This window comes from Macrotis lagotis, chromosome X (assembly GCF_037893015.1).
Source record: "Macrotis lagotis isolate mMagLag1 chromosome X, bilby.v1.9.chrom.fasta, whole genome shotgun sequence".
NCBI classification, from domain to species: domain Eukaryota; kingdom Metazoa; phylum Chordata; class Mammalia; order Peramelemorphia; family Peramelidae; genus Macrotis; species Macrotis lagotis.
The window spans coordinates 635,334,338-635,352,043 of record NC_133666.1 but is presented as its reverse complement, the minus strand read 5'-3'; the positions used below and the strand labels follow the sequence as shown (position 1 = coordinate 635,352,043).

Below are 17,706 nucleotides of genomic sequence, written 5' to 3'. Positions count from 1 at the left end.
TGATTTTTTTCTATGCCAGGTCCAAGACACCTGAAAAATTATGAGTTTAATTTTGGATATTTTTCTCTTGAAAGAGATATAACTTGTTTCCTGGGTGACTACTCTCAGAAATATATTCACTTATATTTCTATAATCTGGTTCTGTTGCTACCTATGCTATACAGACATGACAGAAATTACATATAATTTGTAGCAGCAGCATCTCAGTCAAGACCTCCCCTGAAGTGGGCAGCTAGGTGGAGCAGTGGATAAAGCACCGGCCCTGGAGTCAGGAGGACCTGTGTTCAAATCTGGTCTCAGACATTTAATAATTACCTAGCTGTGTGGCCTTGGGCAAGTCACTTAACCCCATTTGCCTTGCAAAAAAATACCTAAAAAAAAGACCTCCCCTGAAGTCAGAGCCACCCAAACCACCTTGCAGCTCGTGAGTCTCTTTGTCTTCTACTCACTCATTTCTTTGTGTTCAGTTTCTCTCATCTATTTATATCAGCAGCACTTCTGCCTGTTGCCTATACGTACCATTCCATCTCTATGTTTTCCAACTTAGTTCCCTTGTATCCAGTCCTGGGGATCCTGGAAATCCCTTAGTTTCTGGTCAGGGAAAAGCATCTTTCCATATTCAAAAGTGATTTTCTAAAGCACATCTCTGGCCATGAGATTCTTCTATATATTTTACTTGAGTGGCTTTTTATTACTTCAGAAAAAAGGAACCAAGTTGGCAGAGTAAAAGCATCAACTCAGTTGAACTCTCTAAATAGTCCCTCTTCAGACTTCTTTAAAATAATGCTTCAGATTGAATTCAAGTCAGAGAGTCAATGAAATGTTGAAGTAAGACATTTTTCCAGTCGAAGGACAACTTAGAAAGGCAGCAGCAGGAGTCTATGACACTACAGGAGTGGTCAGCACAGAAAGCTGTACATAAGCAACAAGACCAAGCAGCAGGGTTTAGATGCAGCTGCTATAACAGCAGAAGGAACTTGGGGACCTCTCAGGTCACTGATTAAGGGGGGGAGGTCAAAGAAATAGAAAGAAACTACAGGGGACCATTTTTTGACAGTAGGTGCTGAACTCTGCTGTGTTGACCATATACAATTCTAGGTTAAGAAAGAACACTAGCATTTGTGATCACAGAGCATCAAGGGGTCTAGTCACAGTTCTAGGGTGGACATGAGTGCTTATGGACACTTTCGAGGAAGCAAGGACCTTAATATCAGTTTCAGGACAGAAAAGACCACCAGCAATTGTGACTGCTAGAGAAGAGAAGAACCAGTCACAGTTCCAGGTCCAAGAGGAATCCCAGTTCCAGTAGCAAGAAGTCTCTTCCTAGGCAAAAACAAGAATACAGGCTGGGTACACAGAAAACAGACTTCTTAGATCATACCACCTTGGAAGCACTGAAAATTTACAGAGACTAAATTAGCTCTGAAAGTGGCAACACAAAAACCTGAACCTTGGGACAGTACCCCCTGAACACCAGAAGCAGAAATTAGCATGAAATTACAAGTCAATAAATAAGATGGAAAAATGAACAACAACAAACAAATCTTTCCATAAAAAGTTATTATGGGGATAGGGAAGATCAAGACACAAATAAGACTACAATGACAAACAACTATATACAAAACTCAAAAGAAAATTGTGAAATGAACTCAAAATGGATTTCATCTATCTTCATTCATTTTATCTATCAAATAAGAGAGAGATAAAGGGAAAATTGGGAGAATTAATGAGAATAATGCAATGAAATTATGAAAGGAGAGAACATAGCTTTGTAAAAATTTTGGAGAAAAGTGCCTAAAAAACAGAATTAATCAAATGGCAAAAGAAGAAAATAATTTTCTTTTAGGTTTTTGCAAGGCAAACGGGGTTAAGTGGCTTGCCCAAGGCCACACAGCTAGGTAATTATTAAGTGTCTGAGACTGGATTTGAACCCAGGGTCAGGTCAGTGCTTTATCCACTACGCCACCCCAAAATAATTTCTTAAAAATTGTATTTGAGTACATGGAAGCTAATGACTCCATGAGACATTAGGACATAATAAAACAAGGTCCAGGGACTCCCGAGCCCGCTGGGCCCGCCGGACCTGGACCATGGGGCCCCGGACGCCGCTGCCGCTGCTGCTGCTGCTCCTGTTGGCGCCGGCCCGGCCCGCTACCCTGCCCGAGCCCCGGCTGCCCACCCCGCGAGGAGCCGGCGCGCGTGGCGCGCTTCACGGTCCAAGCTGTCACCTGGGGCGCGCTGGGCACCATCTCCTCGGTGCCCGCGGCCCTTCGCCAACGTCTTCTCCCTCAGCGACGGGCCGGAGGGCGCGAGCAGCGGCGTGCCCTACTTCTACCTCGGCCCGCTCCAGATGTCGGTGGGGGACCTGCAGGTGAATCCAAATGCCACTTTGACAGTGACTTTAGCTCAGACTGATTATTGCAAGACACAAGGATTTGATCCTCAGAGTCTCCTTTGTGCTCATGTAATGCTGTCAGGATCAATCACTAAGGTGAATGATACAGAAGAAATGACCTTTGCAAAAAAGTCATTATTCAGTCGTCACCCTGAAATGGAATCATGGCCTTCAGATCATAACTGGTTCTTTGCTAAATTGGCTATATCCAACATCTGGGTCATAGACTACTTTGGTGGAGCCAAAATAGTTACACCTGAAGAATATTATAAAGCTAAACCTTAGTAACGAGGAATATGGTCAGTTCTGTAATTCCATCAAGATACTTGACTCACTTTGTTTGGGATGCATAGAAAAACTGCTTAAAGTTTTTCTCTGAATAGTTTTGGTAAAAAAAAAAGCTTATTTGCATATGCTCAATATTTAAATCAAAGATTTGCTGTGAGAAATTTAGATTTAAGAATTTTTTGACATTTTGAATTTTTTTTAAAGAAATATATCATTAAGGAATCTTGGTTCCTCTGAGTATTCATTTAGTTTAGTCACTTGTGTATTTTCTTCCAATCTATTTTTTTCACTATTACTCCTCACTCCTCTACATTACTTGTACCTGCTACCTTGCCCTCTTATTCCTTAACCTACCTACCTCTCTGAGTCCCCCTTATCCTTTCCTTGACCCTATCTCCTTGCCTTCTTATTTCCTTCTGAAATTAGAAGGTTTTTAGACCTTTTTTGCATATATATTCATTGTAAAGATTCCAGCATTACCCCCCACTCATTCCTTCAGTTTCAATTCTTCCTTTCTTGTCTCATTTGTATGGGATAATTATTCTTCTTTTATCTTTCTCTACACAGTTCTTTTTTAGAATCACCACATCAGGTGCAACTCAACCAAGGACTTTTTTTCAAACTACCCAAACAATGATGGCAGTCAAAAGAGTACTGATTACATTTTCATATATAAAAGTAAGCAGTTGGATCTTATTGAGGCTCTTATAAGGTCTTTAATCTCTGTATTTCTCCTGGAATCTTATGTGCCAAATTTTCTAATAAGTTCTGCTGTTTTGTCACAAATACACGAAAGTCTTTCTGTTCTTTAAATGTCTTCTTTTCATTCAAGATTACACATAAGTTTTCTGGGTAAGTTATACTTATTTTTTACTTCATGAAAGTTAGTATTTTAGGAGCAATAAACCTTCAATGTAGTAACTTCTAGATCTTGTGTTCCATGCCGAAATCTTTGATGGTTTACCTCAGGAAAACAGGTCAATCCCTCCCTAGTTAAGGTTTCAATTAAAGAAGAGGCTCTGAACACTATTAGACTCCTTTCCTGTGGCAAATCACTTGGTGCTGATTCTACTTCGGCTGAGACTAGGTGGGTGGGGTCCATTGCTTATACAAAAAATGAGTGAAATTTTCTGGGTTATATGACAAGAGTAAGTTATCCCCCAGGATTCAAAGACTCCTCTATTGTCCATTTCAATAAAGGTCAAAATAGATTGCCTTGTGCCAGTCACAGGGCAGTCTCTCTCTCTCAATCATAGCTGGCAAGACTTGCCAGTGTCCTTCTTTATAGGCTAATCCTTTTCTTGGAAGATCATTATCTACCTGAGAGCCTGTGCAGCTTCACTGAGGAACGATTGCTATGGTATTTGCTGCCTGTCAACTCGAGAATAAACGTCTGCAGCTGAACAGAGGACCCTGTCAGTGTCAAAAGATTATGGAACGTTATGCTAAAAATTGCTTGGTGAAGTTCATCAGTATTGTATGTCATTTTCATGATAGCTTGCTTTTCTGGGTTCTGAATAATGGATGATGCTCTCATGCTTTCCCAGTCACCAAAGGAATGAAATAAGGCTGAGTGCCTGCCCTCATGCTTTTTAGCATAATGTTTTCAGTTGTTGTCAAATGTCCCTCCATGAGGATGAAAACAACATCAAGGGCAGCTATTGCATTGTTTACTAAATTCTTCAACCTAAAAAATGTTGAAAAGGCTACAAGCCAAGACAGGGAAGGGATTGTTAGTGCATGAATTTTTGTTTTCAGATGATTGTACACTCAGTGTAGCCTCTGAAGGCTGAGATGTAACAAAGTATGGATTAATTCTCTGCTGCTTGTGCTAATTTTGCGCTAAGAATGGACACCAAGAAAACACATTCCATCAGTCAACACCACACCATCCTTATGTGGAACCATTGGTTATAGCAAATGAAGAAGTTTTGAATACTGTTGATAATTTCATCTACCTTGGCAGTATACTTCCCAGGTATGTATATATTGACAATGAGTTTGACACATGTATTGCCATAGCTAGCTCTGGGTTTGGGAGGCTTATAAAGAAATTGAGGAAGATTGACTACCAAACCTGAAAGGTCTACAGAGCCATTGTATTGACTTCATTGTTGTGTGCCATGCCAGTACCAGGGAATTGAATCACGTCCATTTGAATTGTCCCAGGCATATTCTGAAGATCACCTGGAGAGTTCCTGGATTTAGCACTAGTCTTGGAGTCAGGAGGATGGGTGTTCAAATCCAGCCTCAGACACTTGACTCTTACTAGCTGTGTCACCTTGGGCAAGTCATTAAATCCTGATTGCCTCACATCCAGATTCATCTCCAATCACCCTGATTCATATCCAACTACTGAATCCAAATACCTAGAAGAGAATGTAAGTCTGGTGACTTAGTACAGCACTCTCTCACTCAAATCCAATTCATATACTTGCCATGGTATCACATTCCGTCATGTCATGGTCTTCTTTGGGAATGAAGGATAAACATCATCATCATTCCTGAACTAAACTTCCAAGCATTCAAATTCTACTACAGGGAGCACAGCTCTGATGGGCAGGTCACATTGTTTGAATGCCAAATGTATGCATGCCTAAAAGACTATTTATGGAGAACTCACAAAGGGCAAGTCCTCACATGCTGGTTAGAAAAGACAATTCGAGGTATGTTTGTAAAACTTTGGTATTGATTATGTGATTTGGGAAACACTTGGATAAGATTGCCCAGTACGGCATGGCCTAATCAGAGAGGGTACTATGCTCTGTGATCAAAGCAGAATTGTAGTAGCTCAAAAGATATGTAAAATTTTCAAATTAAGAAAATCTACCCCAAATATTCCCATGATCTGCCAATCTGTGGCAGAGCATTTCAAACTCATTTTGGGGGGTGGCTAGGTGGTCCAGTAGATAGAACAGGGCCTGGAATCAGGAGTACATGGGTTCAAATTCAGCCTCAGACATTTAATAATTATTTAGCCATGTGGCCTTGGTCAAGTCACTTAACCCCACTGCCTTACAAAAACTAAAAAAAATAGTATACAAACTCACTTTGGTCTGATCAGCCATAGATACACCCTAACTTGACTTTAACATAGTGATATAATTTTGTTCCTCTTCAAGAATATTGTCTTCATTAAGACAATCACAGGTCTTGTATAATAATCTTTGTTGTAAATTCATGATGTTTAAATATTTTTCTTGTTGTTTCCAAATTTTCTCTATAACCTGGGAGCTTTGGAATTTGTTCACAACATTCCTATACTGTAGGATTCCCCTAATACCATGGTAATCAGGTTAGGCTGGGTAAGCAAACAACTCCCAGAAAAATGCCAGGAACAGAACAGAGGTCTGTATACACCATTTGTAGATCTGACCAAGGTCTTTGATACTGTCAATCACAAAGATTTATGGAGAATTATGTCAAAATCCTCCTGAGATATTTTCAGATGGTAGTCAGTGGATTTTTAAAATTTCTCCTTTGACTTCTTGTTCCAAAGCTTCAAGGCAATTTCCTTGATAATTTTTTGTAATATTGTATCAAGTTTTTAATCACAATTTTCAGGTAGTCTGACTATTTTTATATTATTTTTTCTGCAATCTATTTTCTAGCCACTTAATTTCTTGGTATCTAATAGCATCATTAGATTTCCCTTACCCAATTCTAGTTTTTTGGTTTTTTGTCTTTTTGCAAGGCAAATGGGGTTAAGTGGCTTGCCCAAGGCCACACGGCTAGGTAATTATTAAGTGTCTGAGACTGGATTTGAACCCAGGTACTCCTGACTCGAGGGCTGGTGCTTTATCCACTGTGCCACCTAGCCACCCCCCAATTCTAGTTTTCAAAGAATTCATTTCTATCTTCAATTTTTGATTCTGTATTTTAAGTTGACTGACTTTCTTTCCATAATTTTCTTTATTTTCATGGATTGCTCTTGTTTTTTCTAATTTTTCCTTTGATCTCTCATTTAATTTTTAAAATTCTTTTAAATTCTTCAAAGAGCTATTTTTTTTTTGCTTGGGACAGTTTGCCATTTCTCCTTGAAAAAGTAGTGTTTTTTAAAAACCCCACTATTTTCTTCTGAATTTGAACCCAAAACTATCCCCATAGTAACTATTTAAGGGTTTTTTTTTTCTCCTTTTCTTGCTCGCTTTTATTTTATTTTTTCTTTTGTCATGAGCCTGTCATTCACTTCTTTGGTAGGCATTCAGAATATTGATTAGATTAGTTTTGATTGCAAAAACCTAAGACTTTCCCTTTCACTGCGACCACTCCAGAAAAATATACATCCAGCTCTGACTTCGGTAAGCTGGCCTTCATTTGCCAGCCTTGAAGTTTCAGTCAAGGCTGCTAGCTGGATACCATACCTGCTATGTACTCTCACAACAAGAGCTGTTCATCTTTCAAGTCTATTGGATCTTGTGTTATTTATGAGTGTGAGCATGTTCCATGCACCAGTGGTGAGTGGAATCTTCTTTGAAGAAGTTTTTGTAGATTTTTATGTGTCTTGACTACACTGTGGGATTCCCTGAATACCTTGGTAATCAGGTCAGGTTGGGTAAGCAGATGACTCCCAGAAAAATGCCAGGAACAGAACAGAGGTCTGTAATACAACATTTGTAGATTTGGCCAAGGTCTTTGATACTGTCAATCACAAAGGTTTATGAAGAATTATGTCAAAATTTGGATGCCCAGAGAAGTTCATCAGTATGGTAGAACAGTTTCATGATAGTGTGCATGCCTGGGTTCTGGATAGTGGATGATGCTCTCAGGATTTCCAAGTCACCAATGGAGTAAAACAGCATTGTGTCCTTGCTCCCATACTTTTAAGCATGATGTTTTCAGCCATGTCATCAAACGCCTTCATTGAGGAGGAACAAGGCCTCAAGGTCAGCAACCACACTGATGGCAAATTCTTTAACTACAAATTCTTTAACTGCTATAAGCCAAGAGCAAAGTGGAGGGAGTGCTGCTGCATGACCTTCAGATGATTGTGTACTCAGTGCAACCTCTGAAACTGAGATGCAACAAAGTATGAATTGATTCTCTGCTTCTTGTGCTCATTTTGGTCTAACAATTAACACCAAGAAAACACAGCCAGCACCATACCATCCATATGTGGAACCATCAATTACAGCAAATGGTGTTTTGATGACTACTGTGGACAAGTTCACTTACCTTGGCAGTGTCCTTTCCAAGGAGGCATACAATAACAAGTTTGACTCTTGTATACCCAGAGCCGGCTCAGTATTTGGGAGACTTGAAAAGAAAGTATGGAAGAGAAGAGGAATTAGACTGACTACCAGACTGAAAGTCTACAGAGCTGTTGTGGTGACTTCATTGCTATATGCCTGGGAAACCTGGACAGTCTCTAAGTGCCACGTCAGGAAATTGAATTACTTCCATTTAAATTGTCTTAGGAAGATTCAGAAGATGAACTGGCAGGAGAAGATAGCAGATACTGAAATCCTTTCTTGAACTGAACTGCCTAGTATTCCAACATTTCTATTTACAGTGCAACTTCAATAGTGCAACTTGACAGTCCTACCACTTCCAGGAAAACACCTTGCCACCATCATCAGTACCTATGTTCCCACCATCATAAACACTGATGAAGTTAAAGAAAAGTTGTGTGAAGATCTGGAGACCCTTATCCACAATGTGTAAAGAAAATAGTCTCAGTATTCACAATAAAGTGGCAAGTTCTTATCTTTTGCTTAAAAAATAAATGTTTTATTATCATATTAAATTTTTATTATACTCATTGGTAATATAATTACATTGTAGTAATGAATAAATATCAAAATCTATATGTGGCCCTTTAGAAGCTTTTGTTGGATGATTCAGCCCAAAAGAGCTGAAGGGTTGGAAATCCATGGTCTGGGGGAAAAGGTTGCAGTTTCATTAAGATATTCTTATCTGTGAGGTTTCTTGAGACTTTATATTAAGGCAAGGTCATAAAAATCTTAAGAGTCCTCCTGACTGCATATTGCAAAATCTAAAATATTGAACTTTGAGAACCTAAAACTGAGAAAATAGGATTCCCTCTTCCATTCCTTGCCAAGGGAAAAGAATTTTCAAGTTTTCTATAATAGAGTGAATTTCATTTGAAAAATACTTGCTATCACATAAAACTATGAAAACAAATAGATGGTTTAAAGATGAACTTTCAATATATACTGTGGGGCAAGTATCAGGTATTTGTGTGAAACCCTAGAATATGGTTAGTTTTAATTGATAAGCAAAGGATAAATAGAATGTAACTGTTAGGGAAACATGAGAAAATTGATAACCTAAGCCCTAATCTATGATTAGTGAAATTTTTCTATTTGAGACTATAATTTAACATTATTTTGAGTTTTGATTACAGTGTTGGTTGTCTGAATTGTCATGAAGTCAATGTCAGAAAATGGCATGTGCTGTAGTCTACAAATTGCTCCAGGTATAAGTCTGTCCCTGAGAAAAGTTGAGGGGATGATCTTGGCATGGCCTAGGGCAGAATCCTCTTGACTCATTTCCTCATTATGTCCATTCTAAAGAGGAAATTTTCCCATTTTGTTAATCCTGATCCTGGTTTTTGATACCCTGTGAATAATGTGGAGCTTAATTGGCTATCAGATATGACTTATTCAACAGAGCTAAGGGAGTTTTTTCCCTGTTATGAAAACTATATTTCTCCTTTTCCCTTCATAGCAAATATCTTTAATTAGGGCAGATGTGCATTAGAAGCATTTTAAGTACAATAATGAATCTTTTAATTAATTGACTATCTCTCAATTATTATAATAAGATGCAAAGATGAAAAGTCTTAATTTTAATGAGAGTATGTGGACAATTATAAATATAGTGATGATATCCTCTTAAATGGGGAATTATACAAAGTAATAAGATTAAAATGTATTGTAAAATTTGTAATTACTAAATTAGGAATATATATATATATATATGCATACGATTGACTTCTAAATGTATCCGCTCTGAAATTTCAGAACTTGATTATGTTTTAGTAATAAATCCTCAAAATTGGATTAAGAATTTTGCATCTGAAATTGCATGAATAATAGTAAAGAAAATGAAATTATTTTCCCATTTAAAGTATATTTCTGATCATTTTAAAAGACAGATGTATTGATTTTATAGGTTAGACCCTCAAGAATTATGTTAAAGATTCTTTTGTCATGTACAGGGTTTAAGTAAAGATAAAAACAGTATGTGATATAAAAATGAAATTTTCTATTAGACTTGAACTGATTTTCACCATATGAACTAATTATTGGAAAAACAAAATTTAAGAGGTTGTACTGATTGTATTGAGTCTTATTACTGGCAGATTTCAGTAAAAATACCTAGGAATCTCTCCAAATGACTGGAAGAAAAACAGAGCTCTCTTCAGAACTGTCCAGGGTATAGAATTTATCCTAGAATATACAGAACATAGTTCTAGGAACCAGACAACTACATGAAACATTTGCAACTGAAGGAAAAAATATGGACATTGAGATCTGATGCTATTTATTTATTTATTTGTTTGTTTGTTTGTTTGTTTATTTATTTATTTATTTATTCGTTCATTCGTTTGCTCATTCATTCATTAATTCATTCATTTTTGTGAGGCAGTTGGGGTTAAGTGACTTGCCCAGGGTTATACAGCTATCATACAGCTAAATATCAAGTGTCTGAGAACAAATTTGAACCAGGTACTCAAAGCCAATGCTCTATCCGTTGTGCCACATAGCTGCCCTTGATGTTATTTTTTAGTGATGCTCATCTTTTTTTTAGTGATGATCACCTTGCTCTGGTCTTTTGTTTAATGGTGTTCATATTTGCTGAGTTTTCTTGCTTACCTTGGTGACATATAAATCTCCCTTCTCAATACCTGTCCTTTGTGATCCCTCTAAGTAGTTAGTTTGATCTGGTAACCTTATAAAATTTACATATTGTGTTTATTTGACAAAGTTTCTATATCATTATTATTGTTCATGGACTTTATATCGTCTGTTGAATAAACTATGAGGAGGATGCTGCCTTGTGGTCTTTTTTATTACATAATGCTGATAGTGAACATGAATTTATTTAGAAACCTCATCAATTTAGTTTTATAGTTAAATGATCTAGGGGAGACTGGACTGGTCCTTCCCCCATGAATCAAAGGGACCAGTTGAGAAAATTGTGAGAATTGAGTGAATCACATAGATTCCATCTTGTGACTCAATTAGGGATCTGTCTCATTTCTCTTTCTATTCAATTTTTGGTCTAGTCTAATTTCTGCCTGTGAGAAAACTTTATTAAATTATGAGAATTGTGAGAAAACTTTATTGCATTGTTTGAACCTAGACCTGTGTGACTGGGAAATTGGATCCTTTCCATCTGTTGCTTAGACTTCTTAAACTAAGGACGTATCATATCATATGCTGATAGCAACCCAGTCAGATTCAAAGATTTATGTAAAGAGTTTTTTAACAATCATTTGTCTTAGGCAACCCTTATCAGAATCTTATCAGAAAATTGACCCTGTACGGTCAATCAATTACTATTTACTTTTTCCTTGTTTGAATACAGACATTTGGAATGGAAGGAATGAGACACCTCTTTTTTTTTATTTTGGGGAGTTTTACCTATTCATTTTTATCTTCCCAACTTAGATAACCCCAAATCAAACTTTCTTCCATTTATAAATCAGACTATCTATTCTTGTGTTATGTTTTTTATTCCATTGTTTTTTATCTTCTTTTTTTAAAGGCCCTTTACACTGCCTTTTTAATAGGATTTTCCTACTTTAACAGAGAATCTCAAGATGTTACCTCAGTTAATTTATGATACAGTATGCAAGTGTCTTCTATGTTCCCTGTATGACTAAATCTAGACACATTATAATGGAAAGATTAAACACTGGGGAGCACATAGAATTTCAAGGAGGATATTTCTAGATTGTGATATTAATAAGCACTTTTATGGAAATACCCATATTCTGAGGAGCAGATTGAGTTAATTTATGTGGTAATTCATGTAACACATAAACACATCCTGTAACATAAAACTGCTTACCTAACATAAAATCAACTTATGCTTATGTAGGTTTTTTTAAGTTTAATCATACACTAGGAAGACTTGTCCTCATGTGAAATTATTCCATTGATCAACAGCATGAAATTATCTATTTTTCAATACAATCCTCATCCCATCTAGAAACAAATGATGGACTGATTTTCAGAAGTCCTTGTAAGCATGAAGCACTGCTCAGGTGAAGTCTATTTCTCCCTTTGAGGTGGGTCTGGTAGGTCTCTTATCAATCAGCACTGATTTCATTGATGTTGGAATCTTCTAGTTAAGGATCTTCAGGAGTTAGTTCTAGTGGTTTACTCAGAAACCAATTTGATGATTTGACCTTTCTTGGGTTTTGATGGTTCTGTTTAAATATAAGTGTTTGGAGCAGCTAGGTGGTTTAATCAGGTCAGGAGAACTTACCTTTCTGAGTTCAAGTCTGAACTAGCTATGTGACCATTTGTAAGTTACTTCACTCTGTTTGCTTCAGTTTCCTTATTTATAAAATGAGTTGTAGAGGGAAATGGCAGCCACTCCAGTGTCTTTGACAAGAAATCCCCAAATGTAGCTACTACTGTTAACCGAATTTTTACTGAGCCTTGTTTGACTTGACAATGACAAAGCTGGCTAAAAATGGTGCCAGTAAATCAGACAGAGGTTTATTAATTACTTTTTTTTAGTTTTTAGGTTTTTTTTGCAAGGCAATGGGGTTAAGTGGCTTGCCCAAGGCCACACAGCTAGGTAATTATTAAGTGTCTGAGGCCAGATTTGAACTCAGGTACTCCTGACTCCAGGGTCAGTGCTCTATCCACTGTGCCACCCAGCTGCCCCTATTAATTACTTTTTTTCCCCCAAAGAACCAATTTGCAAATCAGGGAATTACTCCTTGGAACTTCACCTTCTTGAAATTTGGGCAGAAAATACAGACTTGTATTTTGGGGTTTGAGCGATTTTCCTAGGACAAGCCCTCCATTCAGGAAAATACAATTACATTACTTGTGACCATCCAAGTGGGAGTCATATGGGAATGACTAGGTTGATTGTATAGTTTTGAGGATTATAGTCATAGTACAAGTTATACTGATACACTTCATTTAACACAGTTAAGCACAGTTCAGAGACCAGTCATGAGTAAAACAAATTACCCCTTTGTTTTTACTGTTACTCATGTCTGTGTGTGAAAAGAATCTCCAGAAACTAAATTAATATTATTAAATTAATAATAACTCCTTACACTTTTGAAGTTTGACATGACTGAAAGTGACTCAACATTTATATGATACATCTACATTCTGATGGATTATTCTTAAGGTTATGATAAAAGGAAATACTAAGCAAAACCTTAACTTCCTAATGTTATTAGAAAATACTTTTTAGATGTTCAGCAGATTTAGGGAAGGCATATGTGTCATTAGTAGATAGTTATTAGTTATTTACTAAATTTAGAATATATCATTAATAGTCTTTTTGTATGATTTAAGGGACACATGCATGTCATTGACAATCTAAAGCCATGTTTATCATATTACAGAAAAACAACTTACATATCAACCTAATCCCAAAATGTAGATTTAAAAGAAAATGGAGTTACTCATATTAAACATAGTTATTCCTTCTACAGATACTAATGCTGAACCCAATGAGCGAGACGGAGACCAAAATTGAATATGTTTGGAGTTCTTTCATTTCCTGGGGAATGTCTGGGGGTGAAGAGGACCCAAATCTTACAGTCTCTGAGTGTTTAGGGTTTCTTTGGGGGGGGGGTTACTGAGAGCAAGCAGGATCCAGAAGCAAAGACAGCAGTTACATATATTTTCTTGTCATATGACTACAAACATATGGCAACATATGGTTCAGTATAGATAGGGGACTAGAAAGAGTGGGAAAGGGTCAGGGTCTTTGTGTTATGTCTGACCATGTTCCTGAGAAGGAGGGAGTCATGTATTCATGGACTTCCCAAAGGTGTGAGGGAGTGAAATTACTATCTTATGGTTCCAGCTGCATCTGGGGAAGGCGAGGCAATCCTTGGAGGAAGCAGGAATTTTACAGATACAGCAAGATAAATAGGCTAACAAGGGTGCTTTGTGAATCTTAGACAAATTTATGGGATGTCCGTGACCCCTAGGGTCAAGTATTTGGGTCCTGTCAGATTATTCTCAGACCAAAGGCGCCTTGCCAAAGTTATATTTCTGAGGAGTTTCTTGGGGCCCAGAAAGGTGTCAAGGACCCCTTCTATACAGGGATTACACAAATATTGATATTTTATTTCACTAATAGCCTCTGATCACAGGCACAGTTGAAATGTTGCTTTGTTTCATACATTACAAAGGGTTTTGTACAGGTGATAAGCTCAACCATCCCCCTAACCCTAGGCATTAAGTAGTATAGTAGATATAATGTAGAATATGGAGTTACAAAGACCTAAGAACAAATCCACTTCAGACAATAGGTATGTGATCCTCAGTAAATCACAACCTTTTCCAGACTATTTCCTCATGTGTAAAATGGGGATGTTAATAATTATCTACTTCATCAGATTGTTATGAGAATTAAATAAGCGAAAAAATAAGAGTGCTTTGCAAATTCCCTCTGCTGTCATATCCATCATCAAAACTCCACAAAGGCTACTTAAATTTTCCTGGTTCCTCATGTTATTCTGATTCCAATTACCCCCACTTCAATCTTGTCTCCATGGAAAAAATGAGACTCAAGATAAGATTTTTGTACCTCAACTGAACTCAGCGGAACTAGAAACAGAACTACCAAATGTATTCTTGCCTTTTATTTGATGACTATATCTTTATAAGCTAAAGGAATCTTTATCTATACCCCTTGCCTCTATTGGGTAAGTCACTTTCACAATTTTCAAACATGGTTTTAATATGTCTACTAGTAACCCACTTAGGATAAACAGAAAAGCTCTGGAACCTGAGTGCAGCTTTCCCTTCTTATGGGAATGATCATTATTTTATATTTAGTAGGTTATTCAGGATAATAGTCCTGGAAGATGGCTTATTTATTTTCTATACCCATGGCTAGATTGCATGTTCTTTGGGGCAAGGACTGTTATCAGTTTTATTTCTGTTGATGCAATCTATAGCACAGTAGTTTCCACAGAATAAGCACTTAGAAGTAGGTTTTTTTTTTGTTTTGTTAGGTTTTTTCAAGGCAAATGGGGCTAAGTGGCTTGCCCAAGGCCACACAGCTAGGTAATTATTAAGTGTTTGAGGCCGGATTTGAACCCAGGTACTCCTGACTCCAGGGCCGGTTCTTTATCCACTGCGCCACCTAGCCACCTAGCCACCCCAGCACTTAGATGTAAAATGGCTGGAAAGGGTAATCAGAGTTTGTAACTGAGACAGATTTTTTCCCCCTTAATTAACTGATCCCTTCTTTCTATAATTTATAATTTCAAGAGAGGGTTTTTGTTTGTTTGTTTACTGATTTGTATTCCTACACTTTGATTTCTCATAAGCAAAGGAGAGCCTTGGTTTATTCAACTGACTTCCTTAGACTAAATACAGTTGTTAGATAAATACAATATGTTAGATACATAAAATTTTGAAGTTTGAGCATGGCATTCATTTGTAATTTAAGTTTGTAATTTTTCTTCATTGGCAATTTGTGAATTTTTTGATTGTTTCCTTATTTTTAAAATAGTTAATATGATGTTTGCTTTCTTTTCAAAAGAATGTTATTCAGGATTTTTGTGACTTTTGATTGTTGAAATCTTATCATTCTTAGTTTATCTCTGCACTTGTCCTTAAGATCTTTTAAAAGTTTTGCATATTGAGTCTATACTGCTAAATTTTCCTCTAAATCTATACTTTTGAGTTCTAATTTATGTTTTTCTTTTTGAGAGCCTCCCTTATCTAGGCAAGTTGCTTTATCATATATTATAAATTGCCTACTTTCTTAGTCATTGACCATATTACCATAATCCAAGGGATCAGGGAAATCAAGATGATTAAACAACTGGCAGCAGTTCTGAGCATGAAGAGCCTTCTGCCTACTCCAAACTTATTTAGTAAACTAGGGATATGGTGGTAGGCCGCATGCCCAAAGAGAATAGCCAGCAACTATAGATATTATCCCCATTGTCTCCTGAATTGAATATAAATTTCTCTATGTAGCATTTAAAAGTCCTTCACAACCTGACCCCCACCCATCTTTTTTCATCTCATACCTTACTTCCATACTTCCCAATAATTTCACAAGCCTGTGACATTGGTCTTCTTTGCTATTCCCAAACAAAACGCTCCATCTGCCAACTCCTTGCCTTTCCCCACCCCCCATTCCATGACCATTATTCTACCTCCTGACTTTCTCAGTTTTCTCATATTAGTCCCAACTAAAATTCCATTGTCTATGAGAAACATTTCCTGAATTCTATGAAAAATTGTAGATAATCAAGAGAGAAAAATGAACTAGAATTAAGAAATATTTAGGAAATAATTCTAATAAATAGTGGGATGTAATTTTATATTTTATATATATCTTCAATATACATGTAAATATTGTATATAAGGATTATATATATACATAAAATGCTTATATATATACATACATACATACATATACATATACACATATATAAAATTTGTTTTCAGATTGTCTTCCCCCATTAGACTATGAGCTGCTTGAGAGGAGGGCCCATTTTTTGCCTTTCTTTGTATTAACAGTATTTAGCAACATACTTGAAATTTAATAAAGACTTATAAACTTATTTACTTAAAACTTATTGATGGACTGACAATTCAAGAGAGTACCACTAACACCAAAACATCATGCAAATTCAAAATAGAAGTGCAAATATCAAGTGGTTATTTATGATACTATTGTTCAGAAGTCCAAAGATTATCTTTTAAAGAGGTAAAGAATGTATAGAAAGCACACCTGAATGTATAGAAAGCACACCTGAATATTCAAGGTGATATTTTGCTATATCTGTTGACAAGATGAGCTGCTACTGGTTGGAGAACCTGACAAAAAGGGTATGGAGATTTCATTTGCATATATTCTAAATTGTTTTCTAAAACAGATCAATTTATACCTCCATGTTGCAGCTTCCTCTGTGTACAATAAACAAGCTGCCATTTAACTAGCAGTGAAGCAGGTAATTATGAGCAAAGAAAAAGTGGGATCCCATCGAATTTAGCCAACGAGGAATGGATTTTTCTGAGTGTCCTTCAAACCTGCTCCTTCCTTTCCCTAGTGGGAGATATGAAATTTTTTTTTAATTCATCCAAAAGACTTCAATGAAAACTGAACTAGGATAGGGTTTTTGCCATTGGTGGGATAGTCTACATTGTTTATGAGGAATAATTCTGTTTTTATGCCCTTTGTATTCAATTTGAATAAAAGCTTTATAAAGCAATGTTATTGATGGAGACACTGCTTTTGTTCAGTCTCATATCTTGGGTTTAAAACAATTACCTGACTTTGGGAATTTTGGGAAAATTGCAACTAAGGAGGATGACATAATCTTGAACTTTATTATGTGTCACAGCAAGCAAACAAAATTGCATACCAACATGATATATGGTAATGTGAACAAACAGCAGTTTGTTCTCCTTTTCAAGAAACTTTTTGCAGCTTGATGGTGACATGTTGGGGAGGGAATATACTCAAAATTGGGGTTCAGGTGATAAAATCCTATATCCTAAGAAAAGCTTTGTTTGAGAACAAGGAACCAGTACTAAATGTAAAAAGGGACAATTTAATCAAACTCAGAAATGACAGAAAACTGATATAAGACTTGGGTGAATCTTAGATCAGGGGAGTTTCCTTATGAGGACCACAAAACAATGGAAGAATGTAACAGTAACTGTCTAAGGCAGCAGAAGGAGGTTGGTTCAAGGTTCTTGAAATCTATTCAGTTCTTCCAATCAAATTTTTGTAAGCCTTCTCTGGCTAACAAAGAGTTAAGATTTAGAAAGTACAAACAATCGAATTAACCTACATGTTTTTATGGGAATTTTAAT

General features: G+C 36.6%; 1 pseudogene; it reads left to right on the top strand.

Annotated features, from left to right (window-relative positions):
* The first annotated feature begins 2,090 nt into the window (after window positions 1-2,090).
* LOC141497326 (protein CREG1 pseudogene) lies at window positions 2,091-2,922 on the top strand (annotated as a pseudogene).
* The last annotated feature ends 14,784 nt before the right edge of the window (window positions 2,923-17,706 follow it).